Here is a 23373-nt window from a genome sequence, read left to right on the forward strand (position 1 = left end):
ACTGTTTCTTGAGTCTTCAGAGTTCCTTGCCATCGTACAGATTTTGCATTTACAGTGTCCTAACCTGGGATGCTCTCCTTGTGTGTGGGGTGGGGGACAGGGATGGATATCTGCTGTCGCCTGAATCCTCTCCTCCACAGCGGCACTTGATTGATGGTTAGAGATGGGGCATGTGGGCTCCAGGCTGCGGCCTGCCCTGAACCTCACAAACCCGCCCCCTCAACACAGGCAGGGGCGGCAGTTGTGGGCCCAGGCCTGGAAGCCTTGGGATGCACTGACCCACGGCACCCACCTGCCTGCTGGACAAGAGCATCGGTTTTTTTTTTTTGTTTTTTTTTTTTGGTTTTTTTTTGAGACAGAATCTCGCTCTGTTGCCCAGGCTGGAATGCAGTGGCGCGATCTCAGCTCACTGCAAGCTCCACTTCCTGGGTTCAAGCGATTCTCTTGCCTTAGCCTCCCAAGTAGCTGGGATTACAGGTGTGCACCAACAGGCGTGGCTAATTTATGTATTTTTAGTACAGACACAGTTCCACCATGTTGGCCAGGCAGGTGTTGAACTCCTGACCTCAAGTGATCCTCCCACCTTGGCCTCCCAAAGTGGTGGGATTACAGGCGTGAGCCACTGCGCCTGGTTGACAGGAGCATCTCTTGGCACATCCCATGCCCCTACAGGGTGGGCCGTGCAGGGGGCTGGGCTGGGCTCACAGGGTGAGGTGGGTGGGGCAATCTTCAGGGAAGGAGGGAAGGAAGGGTGGGGAGCAGGGAGGTCCCATTTGCAGCTCCTGCCCCTCATCCTAGACTCAGTGGCCCTTAGAGGCTTCTGGGGCTCTCCGATGGGCCTGAGCTCCTTCCTCCCAGGGGTCGTGTGTGTCACAAGGCGTGGGTGAAATCCGGGAGCTCTGGGGTCAGGCGTCCTGGGAATTTGGGTTGGGAAAGCCCTCGGAGGCCCCTTCCCCTTCCTGCTGATCTCTGGTTTTTCCTCCCTGACCAGGCTCTGAACTCAGAATGTTCCAACACCCCCTAGTGCCTTCTCACTGTTCAGGTTCCCACGAGTCGGGGCTAATCCCTGGCCTCCTTTGCCTGTGTAATTGCGGCTTCTTGCCGGTGCAGCCAGACGCAGAGCCGGCTCTGACCTTTCCAGCCCGGCAGCTGCGGGCTCTAGGCCCAGTCTCTCCTGACCTGTGACTCGAGCCGCAGAGTCCCCTCGCCTGCCTCCGCCAACTTGGCCCTCGTGGGCTAGAGTAGCCCCTGCTTAGGCCCCTGCAGACTTCCAGAAGCTTCCGGCCCCCCTCCCTTGAGCTGGGTGTCGGACCAGCTCTGTGTTTCATTCTTCCTGACTGGTTTCACGAAGCCTCATCCTCACCCCCTCAAGAAACAGAAACCAAAAGCACCAGTCTAGTTCCTAAATCCAAGGCTTCCAGGTCTTTCTGTCCCTCCGATGGTCTGCTGGGCCCAGGGTCCGTGCCCTCCTCACCCAGCTGGGGCTGCCTTTACCGTAGATGGTCCCCACCCACCCCCAGACCTTCTCGCCTGGAGTTTGCTTTCTGTCAGGGAGGCCCATGCCTGGCACTATGCTGTGACTCAGCCCGGGGCTGAGCTCTGCAGGGCCAGCCCACAGTCCCCCGCCAGAGTGTGACAGGCCCAGGTCGGCCGCTGACGCCACCTCATCCCGGAGCCAAGCACCCGCTTCAGGGACAAAAGTGCAGAGGCTGGCCTTGGGCAGTGGCCTCTGAGAGGCAGCTGTGGGAAGTCATCCCTCTCTCCTCCTCCCCCATACCCCTCCTCTCGCTCCCCATCTTCCTCCCCATCCTCCCCCATCCCCCCCATCCCCCTCTCCTATCCTCCTCCTCCCTCTCCCCCTCCTCATCCTCTCCCTCCTTCTCTGGGCTTCACCTGCTGTTCCTAAAGCTACTCTGACGGCCACCCACAGATCACCTGTGTCCCTGTCACCTCCCTCCCCACCTTCTCCTGTTGGAGCCCAGGGCCTGGCACAAGCCTGGCACTAGGGCCACTTGCCTTGTCCCAGGTGCTGGTGACACAGCCCCGGCAGTCCTTCCCTTCTGCAGGAGTGAGCTGGCCACAAGCATATGCATGTCAAATGCATAAATGCTGTAAAAAGAAACCAGGCCAGGCGCAGTGGCTCATGCCTGTAATCCGAGCACTTTGGGAGGCCGAAGTGGGAGGATAAACTGAGATCAGGAGTTCAAGACCAGCCTGGCCATCATGGTGGAACCCCATCTACTAAAAATACAAAAATTAGCTGGGTGTGATGGCACGAGCCTGTAGTCCCAGCTACTCGGAGGCTGAGGCAGGAGAATCGCTAGAACCTGGGAGGCAGAGGTTGCAGTGAGCGGAGATCGCGCCACTGCACTCTAGCCTGGGTGACAGATCAAGACTCTGTCTCAAAAAAAAAAAAAGAAAAAAAAAGAAAAGAAACCACAAACAGAGCGGGCTCATGAGGAGGTGAATGAAGAGGTGGTCAGGGAAACTGAGAAAAGGACATTGGAGATTCACGAAGGGCTTGAGAGACCAGGGAGCCAGCCACCTTGGGAAGGAGCATTGTGGACCAGCAGAGGTCAGGAGGACAGTCCCGTGCAAAGGCCCTGTGCCCAGGGGACACAGGAGCAAAGAAAGGGGCAGGAAATGGGGAGGGGCAGGCTCTGGGCGACATGAAAAGAAGCCACAGAGGGTTCTGGAACTGTCAGAGGCAGGGGTGGAAGCTGGGAGGGAAGGAGGGGGGCAGTGCTGAGGGCTCAGGGCAGGGAGGAAGAGGCTGCAGGGCCTAGGCTGACCAGCTGGCCTTGCCCAGGAAGTGCAGGACCCTGAGGTGGCACCTCCTTTCCACAGAGCAAGAGGAGGCCGGCTGGGCGCCGTGACTCAAACCTGTAATTCCAACACTTTGGGAGGCCAAGGCAGACAGATCACCTGAGGCCAGGAGTGTGAGACCAGCCTGGCCAACAAGGTGAAACCTTATCTCTACTAAGAATACAAAAATTAGCCAGGTGTGGTGGCTCGTGCCTGTAATCCCAGCTACTCAGGAGGCTGAGGCAGGAGAATCGCTTAAACCCAGGAGGCAGAGATTGCAGTGAGCCAAGATCGCGCCACTGCACTCCAGCCTGGGCGACAGAGCGAGACTCCATCTCAAAAAAAACTGATAATAATAAATTTTAAAAATTTTTTTAAATTTAAGAGTAAGAGGAGGTCCAGTCAAATAGTCTCAAGTGGACAAGAAGCTGCTGGTCACACAGAGAGTCCGGAACAGGTGGAGGAACTGCAAGCGCAGAGCCTCTGAACTTCTGTGGGGAAGGGACAGAGGTGGGGTCAGGGCTCAGGTCAGAAGCCCCTACAGGAGCTGGGGTAAACACTTGCAGGGATCTGTTTCTGACACTCAGCATCAGCCACCTCTTTTTTTTTTTTTTTTTTTTTTGAGACAGAGTCTCACTCTGTCACCCAGGCTGGAGTGCAGCAGCACCATCTCCACTTACTGCAACCTCCATCTCTCATGTTCAAGCGATTCTCCTGCCTCAGCCTCCTGAATAGCTGGGATTACAGGCGTCCGCCACCATGCCCGGCTAATTTTTGCATTTTTTAGTAGAGACGGGATTTCACCATGTTGGCTAGGCTGGTCTCGAACTCCTGACCTCAGGCGATCCGCCCGCCTCCTCCTAAAGTGCTGGGATTACAGGTGTGAGCCACCTCGCCCGGCCAAGCATCAGCCACTTCTCAAGGAGACTGCGAGTGAGGGCGAGGATCCCCCAAGCTCCACTCAGCCTTTCCGCTCAGCCCTGTGGGTTTCGAAAGCCACTTCCACCCAGCACCTCCCAGGGTCCTCACAGATGGAGAAATGAAGGCTCAGGACAGGCACACGATCCAAGCAACAGCTGATCATTGTTTTTTATTTTTTATTTTTTTTACAGATAGGGGTCTCACCATGTTGTCCAGGCTGGTCTCCAACTCCTAGGTTCAAACGATCCTCCCACCTTAGCCTCCCAAAACGCTGGGATTACAAGCCTGAGCCACTATGCTCAGCCAACCATTGTTTATCTATCATGAGTGTGTGCCAGGCAGCTCTGGAACTCACCCATAGGGTGGTGTCGTCATTCACTGCTCAGGCACAGAGAGGGTGAGGAACCTGCCCCAGGTCACACAGCAATGGTGACCTCCTCTTTCCACTGCCTCCTTAAACTTGAAGGATCCAGGCCGGGCGCAGTGGCTCAAGCCTGTAATCCCAGCACTTTGGGAGGCCGCGACGGGCGGATCACGAGGTCAGGAGATCAAGACCATCCTGGCTAACACAGTGAAACCCCGTCTCTACTAAAAAATACAAAAAAACTAGCCGGGCGAGGTGGCGGGCGCCTGTAGTCCCAGCTACTCAGGAGGCTGAGGCAGTAGAATGGCGTGAACCCGGGAGGCAGAGCTTGCAGTGAGTTGAGATCCGGCCACTGCACTCCAGCCTGGGCGACAGAGCGAGACTCCGTCTCAAAAAAAAAAAAAAAACTTGACGGATCCATTGACCTTCTCCCAGCTCAGGCACAGTCAGGACCCCAAAATTGGTTGGGAATAGGGTATGAGGGGTAAGCAAGATCGGCTGCTGCTTTAAAACTCACTCCCCTGATTGGCTGGGCGTGGTGGCTCCTGCCTATAATTCCAGCATTTTGGGAGGCCGAGGTGGGCAAATCACGAGGTCAGGAGTTTGAGATCAGCCTGGACAACATAGTGAAACCCCGTCTCTACCAAAATTAGCTGGGCATGATGGCACCCAGCTACTCGGGAGGCCGAGGCAAGATAATCACTTGAACCCGGGAGGCGGAGGTTGCAGTAAGCCGAGACCATACCATTGCACTCCAGCTGGGGTGACAGAGTGAAACTCTGTCTCAAAAAAAAAAAAAAAAGACCAAAAAACTCACTGCCCTGATTATAACATCAGCTGAGAGACAGGATTTGAGGCACATAAGTTAGGTGTCTGGAGGGCTTAACCCTACCGTGCCTCAGTTTCCTCCCTGGTCAGGGGGATAACAGCAGCTCTGCCTCATGGGGGTTGTTGGGCAGATTGCATAAAGGGAGGATGCCAGTAGTCATTTTAGCACCGGCCTGATATACAGGAAGTGCTCAATAAATGCTTGAAATAATCTAAGAGTGGCATCTCGCCTAGCACCTGTGGGTTGTCCAGAATCTCATGGGGTACCCTCTATCTTTGCAGCTATGGGGTTGGCGTGAGTGGCTCTTTGTCCCGGGGGACCCAGGCAGTGGCCCCCCTGGACTGGCCTGTGCCATGGGGAATAGAAAGGCCGCTCTCCTCTGTGCCCTGGAGGCTGGCTCAGGAAGCCTGGCCCCAGGCCAGTGACCGTTCACCTCGCAGGCCTGCGATCCTGCCCTTCGATCTGCCTCCCAGCCTGGGCCTGGCCCCTGCGGCCACCCGGCGGTGACTCACCCCTGCCCCGCCTCCACTGGAACCAGGCACCGAAATAGTCACCCAGCTTGCTCTCGGGAGTGGCCGTGGAAATATTTCAGAGCTGCATTCAGCACCTAAAAATACTCTTCACGTCCTCAAGCATCTTCCCCTCCCTCATCTCCCCTCCTCTGCACCACCAGGGCCAGACCCCCCATGCCCCATCCCTCCAGCATCAAGTAACTCAGACATCCTGGCCCCAGAGCCTTCTCGAAGGTCACCCTCTTCTGAAATCCCCTGAAATCTCAGTTACCAGGCTGGGGAGGCTGGGGCTCAGTGACTTTGTTTGGGGAGACCTTCACTGCCCAGTAGTTTTCCTTAAACATTAAAAAAATGGCTGGGTGCGGTGGTTCACGCCTGTAATCCCAGCACTTTGGGAGGCCGAGGCAGGCGGATCACGAGGTCAGGAGTTCAAGACCAGCCTGGTCAACATGGTGAAACCCCGTCTCTACTAAAAATACAGAAATTAGGCGGGCATGGTGGTGAGCGCCAGTAATCCCATCTACTCGGGAGGCTGAAGCAGGAGAATTGCTTTAACCTGAGAGGCGGGGATGGCAGTGAGCTGAGATCATGCCACTGCACTCCAGCCTGGGTGACAGAGCAAGACTATGTCTTGGAAAAAAATTTAAAAATGGGCCAGGCACAGTGGCTCATGCCTGTAATCACAGCACTTTGGGAGACTGAGGTGGGCGGATCACCCGAAATCAGGAGTTTGAGACCAGGCTGGGCAACATGGTGAAATCCCGTCTCTAGTAAAAAAATGCAAAAATTGGCCGGGCGTGGTGGCTCACACCAGTAATTCCAGCATTTTGGGAGGCCGAGGTGGGCGGATCATGAAGTCAAGAGATCGAGACCACCCTAGTTAACGGTGAAACCCTGTCTCTGCTAAAACTACAAAAATTGGCTGGGCGTGGTGGCACGTACCTGTAGTCCCAGCTACTTGGGAGGCTGAGGCAGGAGAATTGTTTGAATCCGGGAGGCAGAGGTTGCAATGAGCCAAGATCACACCACTGCACTCCAGCCTGACATCAGAGTGAGACTCTGTCTCTAAGAAGCAAAACAAAACAAAAAAACACAAAAATTAGCTAGGTGTGGTGGCAGGCGCCTGTAATCCCAGCTACTCAGGAGGCTGAGGTACAAGAATTGCTTTAACCCGTGAGGCAGAGGTTGCAGTGAGCTGAGATCTCGCCACTGCACTCCAGCCTGGGCAACAAGAGAAAAACTCTGTCTCAAAAAAAAATAATAATAATTAATTAGGCCGGGCGCGGTGGCTCAAGCCTGTAATCCCAGCACTTTGGGAGGCCGAGACGGGTGGCTCACGAGGTCAGGAGATCGAGACCATCCTGGCGAACACGGTGAAACCCCGTCTCTACTAAAAAATACAAAAAAACTAGCCGGGCATGGTGGCGGGCGCCTGTAGTCCCAGCTACTCGGGAGGCTGAGGCAGGAGAATGACGTAAACCCGGGAGGCGGAGCTTGCAGTGAGCTGAGATCCGGCCACTGCACTCCAGCCTGGGCGACAGAGCGAGACTCCGTCTCAAAAAAAAAAAAAAAAAAAAAAAAAAAATTATTAATTAAATTAAAAAATGGTTCTTGACCGGGCACAGTAGCTCAGGCCTGTAATCCCAGCACTTTGGGACATCAAGGCAGGCAGATGGCTTGAGCCCAGGATCCCAGTCTGGGCAACATAGCAAGACCCTACCTCTACAAAACAAATGAAATTAGCCAGGCCTGGCGGTACACACCTGTAGTCCCAGCTGCTGCGGAGGCTGAAGGGGGAGGATCACTTGAGTAGGGAGTTGAGGCTACAGGGAGCCATGATTGTGCCACTGCACTCCAGCCTGGGTGACAGAGCAAGACCCCTACTCACCAAAAAAAAAAAAAAAAAAAAGTTCTTGCTGTTTGCATTGATGAGGCAGCCAGAAGCAGGTCCTTTTGACAGAGCCCCCAGCTGGTCTGAATTCCACCTCCTCACCCTCCCACTGGCTTCAAGACCCCACTTAGGTTATAGGATCCTCTCCCTCCCAGGGTGGGAAAGGGGTGTGCCCTGTGCCCTCCAAGATACCCTCACAGCCTGCTGTCATCTCAGGCTCTCAGCCTCGTTGGTCATACTCAATGCCCTCGGTGGCCCCAAGGTGTGGTCAACTTTGTCGTAACCACCAAGCACCTTGACCTTTCTGGTGGCCTAAGGAAGGTGGGGGAAAGAGAGCATACAGAACTCTACCTCGGTTCCTCCTGCTGGGGTGGGATCTAGCGTTCTCGATCACCTGAGGCTTCCAACTAGAGAATGACAGGTGTCAAGGCCCTGGGGAAGTCGCGTGCTGGGTGTGGAGGAAAGGCAGTCAGCTGGCTGGCGAGCAAAGTGAGGGAGAGGGTGCAGGGCGCAGTGGCTCATGCCTGTAATCCCAGCACTGTGAGAGGCTGAGGCAGGCAAATCACCTGAGGTCGGGAGTTGGAGTCCAGCCTGGCCACAACATGGTGAAACCCCGTCTCTAATGAAAATACAAAAAATTAGCTGGGCGTGGCCGTGCATGCCTGTAGTCCAAGCTACTTGGGAGGCTGAGGCAGTAGAATTGCTTGAACCCGGGAGGCAGAGGTTGCAGTCAGCTGAGATCACGCCACTGCACACCAGCCTGAGTGACAGGGTGAAACTCCATCTCAAAAAAAACAAAAAGTGAGGGCGAGGGTACCCGGCAAGGGCTGGCACACTGTAGATGTGAAGGCCTCCCTGGCCCTCTGTTCTCCCTTAGAGAGGATGAGTCAACCTAGAGACACCTTCAGAGAGCCAACCTCCCTGAACCACTTAAGAAGCAGTTTTGTTTTGTTTGTAATAACTAAATTCCCTACTTCATTCAAATGTCCTTGGTTTTTATCTAATGTACTTAAAAAAAAATTGAGGTGGTCGGGTATGGTGGCTCAAGCCTATAATCCCAGCATTTTGGGAGGCCTAGGCTGGCGGATCACCTGAGGTCAGGAGTTTGAGACCAGCCTGACCAACAGAGAGAAACCCCGTCTCTACTGAAAATACAAAATTAGCTGGGTGTGGTGGCGCACGCCTGTAATCTCAGCTACTCAGGAGTCTGAGGAAGAAGAATTGCTTGAACCCAGGAGGCGGAGGTTGCAGTGAGCTGAGATTGCACCATTGCACTCCAGCCTGGGCAACAAGAGTGAAACTCTGTCTCAAAAAAAAAAAAAAAAATTGAGGTGCCTGGCATGGTTGTGGCTCATGCCTGTAATCCCAGCACTTTGGGAGGCTGAGGCAGGACAATCGCTTGAATCCAGGAGTTCGAGAGCAGCCTGGGCAACATAGTGAAACCTCATCTCTACAAAAAATAAACAAAATTGGCCTGGCATGGTGGCATGGCCCCTGTAAGTCCCAGTTGCTCAGGAGGCTGAGGTGGGAGGATTGGTTGAGCCCTAGAGATCCAGGCTGCAGTGAACAAAGATCACATCACTGCACCCCAGCCTGAACAACAGAGGAAGACTTTGTCTCTAAAAAGTAAATGGAAGGCCAGACGCGGTGGCTCATGCCTGTAATCCCTGCATTTTGGGAGGCTGAGGTGGGCATACCGCTTGAGGCCAGGAGTTCAAGACCAGCCTGGCCAGCATGGTGAAACCATGTCTCTACTAAAAATACAAAAATTAGCTGTATGTGGTGGCGCACGCCTGTAATGCCAGCTACTCAGGAGGCTGAGGCAGGAGAATTGCTTGATCCCAGGAGGCGGAGGTTGCAGTGAGCCAAGATCATACCACTGCACTCCAGCCTGGGTGACAGAGTGAGACCCTGTCTCAAAAAATTAAAATAAATGGAGGCAGAAGTCACATAACATAAAATGAACCACTTTAAAGTGGGTAATTCAGGGGCATTTAATACACCCTCACTGTTGTGCAACCATTGCCTCTGTCTAATTCTAGAACATGTCCATCCCTTCCAAAGGAGACCTCGTCCTCATCAGCAGTCACTCCCCATTGCCTTCCCCAGCCCCTGGCAACCCCTGGCTGCTTCCTGTCTGTGGATCTGCCTGTCCTGGACATTTCATATCAACGGAATCTGACACTGTGTGACCTTTCATGCCTGGCTTCTCTCACTCAGTGTCATGTTTTCGAGTTTTGTGCACACGTGGTAGCACAGATCAGTGCTTCATGCCTTTTTTTTTTTTTTTTTTTGAGATAGAGTCTTAAGTCTTATGTGTTACCCTGTCGCCCACACTGGAGTGCAATGGCGCAATCTCGGCTCACTGCAACCTCCGCCTCCCGGGTCAAGCAATTCTCCTCCCTCAGCCTCCCGAGTAGCTGGGACTACAGATGTGCGCCACCACACCCGGCTAATTTTTGTATTTTTAGTAGAGATGGGGTTTCACTATGTTGGTCAGGTTGGTCTTGAACTCCTGACCTCATGATCTGCACACCTCAGCCTCCCAAAGTGCTGGGATTACAGGCGTGAGCCACTGTACCTGGCCTGCTTCATGCCTTTTTGTGGCTGCATCATATTCCATTGTGTGGGTGAACCACATTTTGTTGATCCTTCATCAGCTGATGGACATTTGCGCTGTTTCCAAGGAAGGGAGTTTACTGAGTGTTTACTCTGCAGTAGGCACAGGTCTAAGGGCTTCCTCTCAACCCCTGCCCCAGTTATGAGGTCATCCTGTTAGCACCATGCTCATTTACCCATTTTGTAGTTGGAGAAATGAAGGCACAAACACGTCCCTGAAAGAACCACAGGTCAGCTCTTTGGCCTTTATACTCTGGGGATGGAAATAGAGGCAGATACTAAGAAAGGCAAGAATTAAATACGGTAATCCCAGAACACTTTGGGAGGCCAAGGTGGGCAGATCACCCGAGGTCAGGAGTTCAAGACCAGCCTAGCCAACGTGGTGAAACCCTGTTTCTACTAAAAATACAAAAATTAGCAGGGTATGGTGCCATGTGCCTGTAATCCCAGCTACTCGGGAGGCTGAGGCAGGAGAATTGCTTGAACTCGGGAGATGGAGGTGGCAGTGAGCTGTGACTGTGTCACTGCACTCCATCCTGGGCAACAGAGTAAGACTCCATCAGAAAGGGAAGGGGAGGGGAGGGGAGGGGAGGGGAGCCAAGAATTAAATATGATCAATTCCAGGTGAGTGAGTCTCCCAGGCAGTGCGAACAGCATATGCAAAGGCCCCGAGGTGGGAATACACAGATGTACTCAAGGGAAAGCTGGCATGAACAAGTGAGCGGGGAGAGGAAGAGGGGGATAGATGGCAGCTGCTGGGGGGCCTGAGGGTATGGGGAAGGATCTAAGATGAACTCAGATGGGATAACAGAGAGAGATTGAGAGATGCAGGAAGAGAGAGGGAGCGAGACTGGGAGAACAAGGAAGAGATAGGGCCTCAGCATCTCAAGGCCTGGCCCCAAGTAGCCAAGGAGTCCTGGTCCTCACCAAGTCCCTGCACCCCAGACTGCTCTCTGATACCTTGACTGCATCGGCAGTGGCAACCACCATGTGCCCAGAAGGATGTCAGTACACGGTAAGTGCTCCAAAAATGTTGAGTGAATGGATGAACACAGGAATGGATGGATGGGTGGGTGCGTGGTAGATGGATGGGTGGGTGGATGAATAGGTGGATTGGTGGATGGATGAGTGGGCGGGTGGAAGGGTGGATGGTGGATGGATGGGTGGATGAGTGGATGGTAGATGGGTGGATGGTGGGTGGTGGATGGATAGGTGGATGGATGGGTGGATAAGTGGATGGTGGATGGATGGGTGTGTGGGTAGATAGGTGGATGGTGGATGGATGGGTGGATGGTGAATGGGTGAATGGTGGATGCATGGGTGGGTGGGTAGATAGGTGGGTGGGTGGTTATATAGGTGGATGGGTGTATGTTGGATGGATGGGTGGATGAGTGGATGAGTGGATGAGTGGATGGTGGATGGATGGGTCGGTGGGTAGATGGATGGATGGATGGTGGATGGGTAGGTGGTAGATGGATGGGTGGATGGTGGATGGATGGGTGGATGGTGAATGGGTGAATGGTGGATGCATGGGTGGGTGGGTAGATGGATGGATGCTGGATGGGCAGATGGTGGATGGGTAGATGGTGCATGGATGGATGGATGATGGACTGATGGATGGATGATGGATGGACGGGGGATGAGTGGATGGTGGATGGATGGATGGATGGGTGAGTGGGTAGATGGGTGGATGGCTGAGTAGATAGAGGGAGAAAGACCTGACACTCAGGTCGGCTCCATGGAAGCAGCATCTCCCACCTTCCAGCAGATGACTGAGTGGTGTCTGGTGGAGGAACTTGTCCAGCCCTTCCTGAGGTCTTACCCACCCCTCTGCAGCCTCAGAAGACACCCCCAGGGTGGAGGCCGCAAAGTGGGGGCTGGACAGGGTGCTAGGAGTGTAGGCCAAGCAGGGGCGGGCCGGCTGGGTACCAGATGCCGCTACCTGCCTCTGCCGCTGAGTCAGCATCACCATGGCAACTGGCCCTGCCGGATGCTTCTCTGGGCACATCCCCGTCACTGCAGCCACCACCGTCACAGCCGCCTCCTCACAGGGGGCAGGGGCAGGGGGAGCAGCTATTTTTACCCAGTTTGTGTGCAGCACTCAGGGGCCAGGGTGCTCACCTTCCCTATCCCCCCTCCCCGGTTCGTGTCAGCCCTACCATCTCCTGAAGGAGGTTTGGGGGGATGTTGTCACCTGGGGTGGGCATTGTGAAAACAGATGAGGGACATGTACAAGGGCTGAGTGGCTGGACTGCAGGAGAGAACAGAGCCAGAGGCAATGACAGGGAAGACTGGCCACAGCAGGGAGCCACGGAGAGTGTGCGGAGGCCAGATGGGCACTCACAGAGGGCACAACAGGGATCCCTGTGACCCCGGGCAACCTCTACATCCCCAAAGCCTCCCCTGCCACTTCTGGAGCATGAATAATGGTGGGAAAACGGAGGCAGGGAGAGCAGTCACGGGCTCCACCTGGGCTGGCCAAGGACCCAAGCCACCCCTCACCCTCCCTGTTTAGGATCTGGAGGCCCCTGTAATCCCCCATCTCTCCTCACCCCGCCCTACGCCTCCTCCTGGATGTTCCCTTTACACACCTCAAATTCAGCTCGGGCACAGTGGCTTACGCCTGTAATCCCAACACTTTAGGAGCCCGAGGCTGGTCAATCACGAGGTCAAGAGGTCGAGACCAGCCTGGCCAATATGGTGAAATCCTGTCTACTAAAAATACAAAATTAGCTGGGCGTCGTGGCGTGCGCCTGTAATCCCAGCTACTCGGGAGTCTGAGGCAGAAGAATCGCTTGAACCTGGTAGGCGGAGGTTGCAGTGAGCCAAGATCGCACCGCTATACTCCAGCCTGGGTGGGTGACAGAGCGAGAGACTGCGTCTCAACAAACAAACAAACAAATACCTCAAATTCCTATCCAAGGCCTTTGCACGTGCTACTCCAGTTTTCAGGAACACCCTTCCCTGGGGCATCCTCATGGTGGCCCTGCTGCTAGTATCACGGGTCCTCTGGCCCCCAGACCCCACACTCCCCCCGCCTGCTGTCATTTGCTTTCTCACCACCTGACTTTATTTTTTATTTATTTTGAGATGGAGTCTCACTCTGTCACCCAGGATGGAGTGCAGTGGCACGATCTTGGCTCACTGCAAGCTCTGCCTCCTGGGTTCACACCATTCTCCTGCCTCGGCCTCCCAAGCAGCTGGGACTACAGGCGCCCACCACCATGCCCGGCTAATTTTTTTGTATTTTTAGTAGAGACGGGGTTTCACTGTGGTCTTGATCTCCTGACCTTGTGATCTGCCCGCCTCGGCCTCCCAAAGTGTTGGGATTACAGGCGTGAGCCACCGCGCCTGGCCCTCACCACCTGACTTTATATCATTCCTTTCAGTTGTTCCCATCTCAAGAATAAGGGGCCACTGAGTCACCTCACAGCACATGGCCCACACCTCGCTTCACTGGGCCCTTCTCTGAAGTTTCAGGGACAGGGCGGGGACTTGGGTTGACGGATGGCTCCAAAGGCAGGGATGACCTTCCTTTCAGGCCACAGGGCCTTGTCAGAAGTCAGCAGTCAGTGGGTGAGCCCGGCCTGGAGGCTAAGATCGGGGTCAGGAGTTATCCCATCATAGGCTCCTCCAGGAAGCCGCCTTCTCCCGGGAGCCTGCCTAGGTGCCTCCAGGTCACACCCGGGGCTCCACCTTTCTTACCTGGTGGTCTCTCTGTCTCTGTCTTGCTCCTAGACTTTTTCCCTCCCTCCCTCTCCCGCAGTCCCTCCCTCCAACTCATTTTTTTTTTCTCTTGGTTTATTTCCAAGCCACGATATTGCTTTTCTCTTCCCCTATCTCGAATCTTTGGCCCTCCCATCAGGAGGCCCGATTTAGTACAGCCTCACCCAGAACGTTGGGGCCGTTCCCTTGGCCTCGATATACCCACTCAACAAATGGGCTTGTCCTAGAGCTTAAGGCCTGTCCCTGGGAGTAAGGGGAATTCGGGTGGCGGACACCCTTCCCCATGCCCGGTTCAGGGCCCCGGCGGGGAAGGAGTTAAGCACGCGCCGTCCCTTCCCCCCAGCTCTGCATTTAATTAGCAGTCCGGTGGGGCGGCCTCGCCGGGCGGGTGGGGGAAAGGGAGGGAGGGGGTGGAGAGGAGATCGGGGGAGACGGGAGGGAGGAGAAGGAGATGGAAGAGGGGAGGGGAAGCTGAAGCAGGAGGGGAAGAGAGAGGAGGGGAGTGAGGGACGGGAGGAGAGGAGCGGGCGGGGGAACCAGCCCGGGAATCACAGCCCGCCTCGCAGGTGCCCCCGCGCCAGCCTGTTTCTTGGGGTGGAGTCCCCTCCCACACCCCCTTTTCAAGGCCGAGCCCAGCGCCCACACTAAATGTCAACTCTCCCCATTATCCGGTTGAGGAAACTGAGGCCATGCAGAGGTGGTGATGTGCCAGGTCGCAGCTCGGGGCAAACGTTTATTCGCAGGTATTTGCGCAATGGAAAACAAACAAGCCCAAACCAGCACCAGGTCGTCGGGCGACCAGGAGGAGCCGGGAGGGGGCGGCAGTGTGGGACGCACGCTAGCGGGCTTAGCACCAGCCAGGCCACGCCCGTTCCCGTGCCTCAATTTCCCTCTCTGCACAGCTCCCAGTAAACTGCTTGCAGGGCCGGCCGCCCCCGCCCCCATCCCCGCGGCCTCCAGCGCCGCGTGGGGTGGGGGCCGGGCGGCCGAAGCCTCCGCGTCTACGCGGCACCACCTAGCCCTGACGTCGGCGCTGACGCCACCCGCCAGCTCGCGGCGGGGTCCGGCAGCCCCGGGAAATTAACTCTTCCACTGCTAAGGACAGCGCCCGTCCCCCTGAATTCTTTCTCCCCCTTCCATTAGGGGAGGGGCCACACGCCGAGGACCCAGCAGCTGGGCGAGGCCGGAGGCCTCGACCAGCCTCCAGGCCTCTGCCCGCGCCGTTCCCACCGCCTGGAATGCGCCTCCCGCCCCTACCCAACCCCGTGTTTACTGCGACTTCCCTCCCTTCGGCCTGGCCCTGACCCCTCCGGGGCAGGGCGTGTCCGTGTCTGGCTGCTAGTCCCGGCCCGGGGTGGGGTCCTCTCTCCCCAGCAACTGGCTGTTTCCAACTCAGTAGCTTTCCCCCCATTTTTCATTTGAGAACCATCGAAGACCAGGGAACTTTTGGACGTCACCTGGCCAGGGACTGAGCGGCGCCGGCCCAGCTCCTGGGGCTCCCCGCCCCCACCCCTGTACGGAGGGGGGTGCCTAGTCTCCCGGCGGCGGAGAGGACCCCGCAGGCCCCGCCCTGCCCCAGGGGAAGTGAGAATAGGGCGCCCACCCCCGCATTCTCGCCACTTCCTCCCCGGGAGAGCTAGAGGCGAGGAGCAGGGGGGTGGCGGGAGGGAGGGGATGCAGGGGCAGCGGGAGGCGGGAAGGCGTGGGAGTTGAGGGAATCGGCCTCGGGTGCAGCAGGCGAGGGGGGCGGGTCTCTCCACTAATAATCCTTGTGTAGCGCTTAAGGGCCCCATGTGCACGGCCTTTGGTACCACTCTGACAACTTTGGGGCCCCCCAAAGTTGCTCCTTCCTTGGGGTCCCTTCTGAATCAACGCGGATGCCGGTGTCTTCCCATCCCCGCAGCCTGGGGCAGCCGTCTTCTCTCCACCCCCTCTGCCGCCTGCCTTGCCCCCAGTTCCATCTACTCCCCAGCTAGGGGCCCAGATCCCTTCCGCTGGCTGGGGGCCAGGTCTAGCGCCCCTCTGCACCAGTCCGGACCCCTAAGCTCGCTCCGGGAGCCCCCAGTCCTGGTGCAGAAATGCAGCCCACGGTGTGCAGGACCAACTGGCTTCGAATTTGCCTTCCACATACTGAAGCCTTTCTTGGCTGACAGCCTCAGTTTGTCCATCTGAAAAAAGGGGACAAAGCATATCTACATGGCTCAGGCCTGTAATCCCAGCACTTTGGGGGGCCGAGACGGACGGATTACTTGAGGTCAGGAGTTCCAGACCAGCCTGGCCAACATGGTGAAGTCCCGTCTGTACAAAAATACAAAAATTAGCCGGGCGTGGTGGCCCATGCCTGTAATCCCAGCTACTCAGGAGGCTGAGGCAGGAGAATCACTTGAATCCAGGAGGTGGAGGCTGCAGTGAGCCGAGATGGCGCCACTGCACTCCAGCGTGGGCGATAGAGCAAGACTCCGTCTTAAAAAAAAAAAAAAAAAAAGCATACCTGGAGAATGGGTTTCTCATCTTGGCAGCATGAATACTTCTGCTCATTCGTTAATTCACCCATTCATTATTTCACGAACTCATCCATTATGCTACTTATTGCATTCATTCCTTTACTCATTCACTCATTCATTGATTCAAACACCACAGACAGCCTGGGAGGGCGGCGAGCCACAGGGGCCCACATCTCAGTCAGACATCAGGGGCCCACAGGACCGTGGGTGGGGACAGCCCCAAGGCTGCAAATAAACGTTTGTCCCGAGCTGCATCCTGGCATGTCACCAAACCAAACCGAAGCCTCCCCAGAGAGGCCCCCGTGGGGTCCCCTGCCCAAGAGGCAGCTGCCTGCCACCTCCCCCACCCCTCCCCATTCAGGCACTACCCTACCCTCAGTCTGTCAGCGGGGAAATGGCTCAGTACCTAGAAAAGCCACAAGTATGTGGTCGCATTGCAGGCGAAACCCACACATCATGGTGGGGGGCGGGGGGGCACCTACAATAATGGGTTCCATGTTAACAAATCAACACACATTCCTCAAGCGCCTACTGTGTGCTGCGACCCACGGGACTGGAGCATCCGCCAAGTGGGTCCCTGTGGCCCCTCCTGCCCTTCTGCTTGGGGCTTCCCTGCCTTTGATAAGACTCAGACATTCGAGGTCCGGCCCCAGGCCTGAATGTTCTGAGGCGGGAATGCCTGACTTTGCTCTCATTTCATAGTTTTTTGGTTTCTTTCTATTTATAGCAAGAGAAACTGGTTTTCCATTCTTGGTGGTGACATGAAGGTTCCCCTTTGAAATACATTTACTGAAGTAAAAACAGAAAAGGGGGCCAACTTAAAGGAAAATCGTGAGACCAACCTGCAGCATGCTTCTGTATAATGACCTTGCTTCCAGTCCCCCAGAACATCACCTCCAGGCGGTGAGGACCCACCTGCCCAGCACACAGCGGGCATCCAGTAGAGCATGGTCACCGGGCGCAGTGGCTCACATCTATAGCCCCAGAACTTTCGGAGGTCGAGACAGGCAGATCACTTGAGGTCAGGAGTTCGAGACCAGCCTGGCCAACATGGAGAAACCCCGTCTCTACTAAAACTACAAAAATTAGTCGGTGTGGTGGCAGGTGCCTGTAATCCCAGCTACTCTGGTGGCTGAGGCACAAGAATCGCTTGAATGCGGGAGGCAGAGGTTGCAGTGAGCTGAGAACGCACCACTGCACACCAGCCTGGGAGACAGTAACACTGTCTCCAAAAACAAAAAAGAAGGCATTGTTGAATCGATGAATGATGGTATGTGAGTTTGGTCCAAAACAACCAAGAAAGAGACAAAAAAGCAAACCAACTTTTTTTGTTGTTTGTTTGAGACAGGGTCTCACTCTGTTGCCCAGGCTGGAGTGCAGTGGCGCGATCTCACCTTACTGCAACCTCTGCTTCCCAGGTTCAAGTGATTCTCCTGCCTTGGCCTCCCGAGTAGCTAGGATTACAGGCACGCACCACCACACCCAGCTAATTTTTGTATTTTTAGTAGAGATGGGGTTTCACCATGTTGGCCAGGCTGGTCTTGATCTCCTCACCTTGTGATCCACCCGCCTTGGCCTCCCAACCAGCTAATTTTTATATCTTTTTGTAGAGATGGGTTCTTGCTATGTTGCCCAGGCTGCTCTTGAACTTCTGGGCTCATGAGATCCATCTGTCTCTGCCTCCCAAAGGGCTGGGATTACAAGCATGAGCCACCCTGCTCAGACTACAAACCAATTTATCTTTTTTTTTTTTTTTTTGAGACGGAATCTCGCTCTGTCGCCCAGGCTGGAGTGCAGTGGAGCGATCTCGGCTCACTGCAAGCTCTGCCTCCCGGGTTCACGCCATTCTCCTGCCTCAGCCTCCCGAGTAGCTGGGACTACAGGTGCCCGCCACCACGCCTGGCTTTTTTTTTTTTTTTTCTTTTTGTATTTTTAGTAGAGACGGGTTTTCATCATGTTAGCCAGGATGGTCTCGATCTCCTGACCTCGTGATCCACCTGCCTTAGCCTCCCAAAGTGGTGGGATTACAGGCATGAGCTACCGTGTCCGGCCTCTTTTTTTTTTTTTTTTTTTAAAGAGACAGGGGTATTGTTACGTTGACCAGGTTGGTCTTGAATGCTTGGCTTCAAGCAATCCTCCTGCCTCAGCCTCCCAAAGTGCTAAGATTACAGGGATGAGCCACTTTGCCTGGCCCAAACCCATTTCTGAAGTTGGGCTAAAGAAAGCAAATTCACCACCCTCTGATTCCCAAACCCTCTGGTTCTCCAATATCTACCTGTGAAATGGCCTAACCCAGGCCTAGGCATACAGGAAGTGCACATTAAATGCATGCTGGATAAGTGCAGGGGTCCTGCCTGTCCTAGGGTGGAGTAGGAGGGTAAGTGGTATGGGAAGTTCTTTTCTCCTTGTGCTATAAGAGGCTTTGGAGACTGATTCTAGATGGTCAGTCAATCAACAAACACTTGACTGAACCATTCTTCTAGGCCTGCCCAGTTAGTAAAAATGGTCATAAAGCTGGCAGAGCCAGGTTCAATCTGGTTCCATCAATGCTGAAGGGAGGCTGTGCCTCAGTTTCCTCATCTGTAAAATGGTTTTGTGAGGCAGGATGGATCCGGTGCCAGTCCAGAGGGCAGGGCCTGGGTCCCCTCCGAGAGGCTGGGCAGACACCTGCGCTGGACTGGGGACAGACTGTGTTTCCTGCTTCTGGAGAGGGCGGAAGCCTGGCAGGAGGGGAACAGAGGCCTCAGCCTTCTCGGGTAACTTGATCCTCAGGAATGTATGGGCCAGACAGCGCCCCCAGCCCGAGTCTGGCGCCCTGCCCCCGACCGCCCTCCGGGGGTCCCCGTCGGGGCACTTTCCCTGCAAGCCCCGCCCCTACCGGCCTAAGGGTCCTAAGCGCCGGCTTAGAATCCTCACAAGCCCCACCTCTCCGCTGCGGGGTCTTGAGTGCCTGGCTCCACCTCATCCCTGCGGCTGCCTGCTTAACTCGTTTTTCTTTGGGGCTTTCCGATTTATCAAGGTGATTTTTGGTTTCTGGGTGTTCAACTAAGACTAAAAATTAAACTGCAGCCTCAACTTACCCGGGCCCAAGTGATCCTCCCACCTCACCCTCCCAAGTAGCTGGGACCACAGGCATGTACCACCATGCCCAGCTAACTTTTTTATTTTTTTAAATTATTTATTTATTTATTTATTTTTATTTTTGAGACGGAGTCTCGCTCTGCCGCCCAGGCTGGAGTGCAGTGGCTGGATCTCAGCTCACTGCAAGCTCCGCCTCCCGGGTTCACGCCATTCTCCTGCCTCAGCCTCCCGAGTAGCTGGGACTACAGGCGCCCGCCACCTCGCCCGGCTAGTTTTTTGTATTTTTTAGTAGAGACGGGGTTTCACCGTGTCAGCCAGGATGGTCTCGATCTCCTGACCTCGTGATCCGCCCGTCTCGGCCTCCCAAAGTGCTGGGATTACAGGCTTGAGCCACCGCGCCCGGCCAACTTTTTAATTTTTGCAGAGAAGAGGTCTCGCTAGATTGCTCAGGCTAGTCTCAAACTCCTGGGCTCAAGCGACCCTCCCGCCTCGGCCTCCCAATGTGCTGGGATTACTGGCGTGAGCCACTGTGCCCGGCCTGCAGGTTGCTATAAACAAGAAATCTCTTTGCGCTGTGGAAGGACTACGACCGCAGCGATTCAAACCCCGGTGGCAGCGCAGCGTCAAGTTCCGTTTCTGTTTGGAGCGCAGGGTTCTCTCTGGCCTGGCCTGTACGACTCTGGGAACAACTCTGGGAACGTCGCCTCCCCCTCCAGACACTGTCCTGAGAAGTGGGATAACGTCCCTCGCCACTGGTGGAGCTGCTGCTGGGATAAAGGTGAAAATGCAGAGTCCCCGACCAAGCCCTATTGTTGCCCCAACCTCATCTGCAACTTTCACTGCCTTGGAGACAAATCCCTCCGGAGCAGAGGTGGAGGCCTCGGCACTCCCCTTCTCTTCCTTTGGCACTCACTGGCTTCCCAATCCAGTCCCACCTGCCTCCCCACCTTCTAGAAATGTGTCCAGCTGGTTCCTGTCCTGGGGCCTGTGAACTGACTGTTCCTACTACGGGAACACTCTGATCCCCCAGTATTTGGCAATTAGGTCCAGCTTGTCTGTCATTTGGTATTACATCCTGGGCCACCCCTCCCAGATTACCCGACTCTAAAATATCAGCCCCCTCCATTACCATCTATGGCGGGGACACCATTGATTCTCCTGAAAACTGCGCTGGTCTGGCTCTCCCTTGGTGTGGGGGCCTACAAAGGTGCAGATGTTGGTCTCATTCATGTGTGCCCTTTCCTACTGTAGGTGCTCAATCAGTGTATGTGGAGTGAATGAATGAAAGTTCTCTCTAGTTAATTGCATGGGACTAGCTGATGGAGTTAGAGACACTCTATGCCCATATGTCCAAAGTGGCTTCAGATCTGCCCCTGAGGAACTCCCATTCTGGGAGGACAGAGCTGGACCATCAGGTGCTATTAGTTCAGGGCTGGGACCAATGGAAGGACAGGAATGGGGTGTCCGGGAGAGCTCTCTGGCTGGGAGAAGGAAGGAGAGGGTGGGAAAGGGAATTGAGGTGGAGCAACAGAAAATGTAAAGAAAAAGAAAAAGGGAGGCTGGGTGCAGTGGCTCAAGCCTGTAATCCCAGCACTTCGGGAGGCTGAGGCAGGCAGATCATGAGGTCAGGCATTCAAGACCAGCCTGGCCAACATCGTGAAACCCCGTCTCTACCAAAAAATACAAAAAAATTAGCCGGGTGTGTTGGCGTCTGCCTGTAATCCCAGCTACTTAGGGAGGCTGAGGCAGGAAAATTGCTTGAACCCGGGAGGGGGAAGTTGCAGTGAGCCAAGATCAAACCACTGCACTTCAGCCTGGGCGACAGAGTGAGACTCCATCTCAAAAAAAAAAAAAAAAAAAAAAAAAAGGAGCCCTTGGGGGTGGCAAAGGCAGCTTCACACACTTAGGGGCCAGAAGAGGCCTTCCCCATCCTGCCCTGAAGACCTCTCCATCCCCTTCTATGGAGGAGACAGAACAAGACACAGATGGGGGACAGACAGGTCTTAGCCAGATGGACAGGATCGATGGCAGTCCTAGGGGACATGGTCAGGAAGGGTTTCTTGGAGAAGGGGGCACTGGTGGTGGGTTTTGAAGGATGAATAGGAGTTCGCCAAGAGTGTAAGGGTATTCCAAGATGAGAGAACTCAAAACCAAAGAACTGAAGTTACTTTGGCCAAATAATACAATCATAGAAAGCATTTATTGACCCCTTACTCCCCTCCCTCCCTCCCTCCCTCCCTCCCTCCCTCCTTTCTTTCTTTCTTTCTTTCTTTCTCTCTCTCTCTCTCTCTCTCTCTCTCTCTTTTTCTTTTCTTTTCTTTTCTTTCTTTCTTTCTTTCTCGAGATGGAGTCTCACTCTGTTGCCCAGGCTGGAGTGCAGTGGCGCAACCTTGACTCACCGCAACCTCCTACTACTGGGTTCAAGTGATTCTCCTGCCTCAGCCTCCCGAGCAGCTGGGACTACAGGTGCGCGCCACCGTGCTCAGCTAATTTTTGTATTTTTAGTAGAGACAGGGTGTCACTATGTTGGCCAGGCTGGTCTCGAACTCCTGACCTCGTGATCCGTCCGCCTCAGCCTCCCAAAGTGCTAAGATTACAGGCGTGAGCCACTGCACCTGGCCTGACCCCTTACTATTTCTTCAAATCCCATAAAAATCGCAATACTCCACAAAGTAGGTAGGCTTATTTGCTCAATTTTCATGAAGGAAAACAGGCTCCAAGAGGTAACAGGCCTCTGCATCTCACCTGCCTTCCTCCAGGAAAGTGCTCCACTCAGCTCAGGCTGTCTCAGCCTACAATCAACCAGACCATCCCCCCAGCTGCCAAGGCTGAGGCCCAAGGTCAGGGCAGGGCCTCTGTAGGCTGCCCACTCACCCTCCTGCCTCAGGGAGAGGCATGACCCCATCTCCTCCACTCTGGCCCCACTGCACGGGGCCCAGAGAGGGGTTCCCAGGGCAGGGCTGGCTACAGGTCTGGGGGCTGGATCTTGTCCCACTAGGAATCTCTTTGTCCAGGGTAGAACCTGGGCCAGAGAGCACAGAGACCCACGGATCTGAGTATGTATCTATGTGTGTGTACCTGTGTCTGTCCATACAACACAAATATGGACACACACAGGTGCACACACAGACATACACTCCAATAGGCAGACAGACACCTTCCTAACCTATCTAGAGACAAAACAAACCCACAGCCCCAGTTCCCTGCCCTGGCAATTCGGATCCCAGGCCTGCCAGGCCAGGTCTTTATTATTATTATTATTTAGGCAGAGTTTCGCTCTTGTTGCCCAGGCTGGAGTCTATGGCGCAGTCTCGGCTCATCGCAACCTCCAGCTCCTGGGTTCAAGCGATTCTCCTGCCTCAGCCTCCCAAGTAGCTGGGATTACAGGCATGCGCCACCATGCCTGGCTAATTTTGTATTTTTAGTAAAGATGGGTTTCTTCATGTTGGTCAGGCTGGTCTTGAACTCCCTAACTCAGGTGATCCGCCTGCCTTGGCCTCCCCAAGTGCTGAGATTACAGGCGTGAGCCACCGCGCCCAGCCTATTATTATTATTATTATTGAGACGGATTCTCATTCTGTTGCCCAGGCTGGAGTGCAGTAGCACAATCTTGGCTCACTGCAGCCTCCATCTCCCAGGTTCAAGCAATTCCCCTGCCTCAGCCTCCCCAGCAGTAGGGACTAAAGGTGTGCGCTGCCATGCCCAGCTAATTTTTGTATTTTTAGTAGAGATGGGGTTTCACCATGTTGGATAGGATGGTCTTGATCTCCTGACCTCGTGATCCACCGCCTTGGCCTCCCAAAGTGCTGGGATTACCAGAGTGAGCCATCATGCCCGGCCAGGTCTTTATTATTATTATTATTATTTTGAGACAGAGTCTTGCTCTGTTGCCCAGGCTGGAGTGCAGTGGCATGATTTCAGCTCACTGCAACCTCCATCTCCTGGGTTCAAGTGATTCTCCTGACTTTCTCCAGAGTAGCTGGGATTACAGGTGCGCTCCCCACGCCTGGCTAATTTTTGTATTTTTAGTAGAGACAGGGTTTTGCCATATTGGTCAGGCTAGTCTTGAACTCCTGACCTCAGATGATTTGCCCGCCTCAGCCTCCCAAAGTGCTGATTAC

This window comes from Chlorocebus sabaeus, chromosome 6, assembly GCF_047675955.1.
Source record: "Chlorocebus sabaeus isolate Y175 chromosome 6, mChlSab1.0.hap1, whole genome shotgun sequence".
NCBI classification, from domain to species: domain Eukaryota; kingdom Metazoa; phylum Chordata; class Mammalia; order Primates; family Cercopithecidae; genus Chlorocebus; species Chlorocebus sabaeus.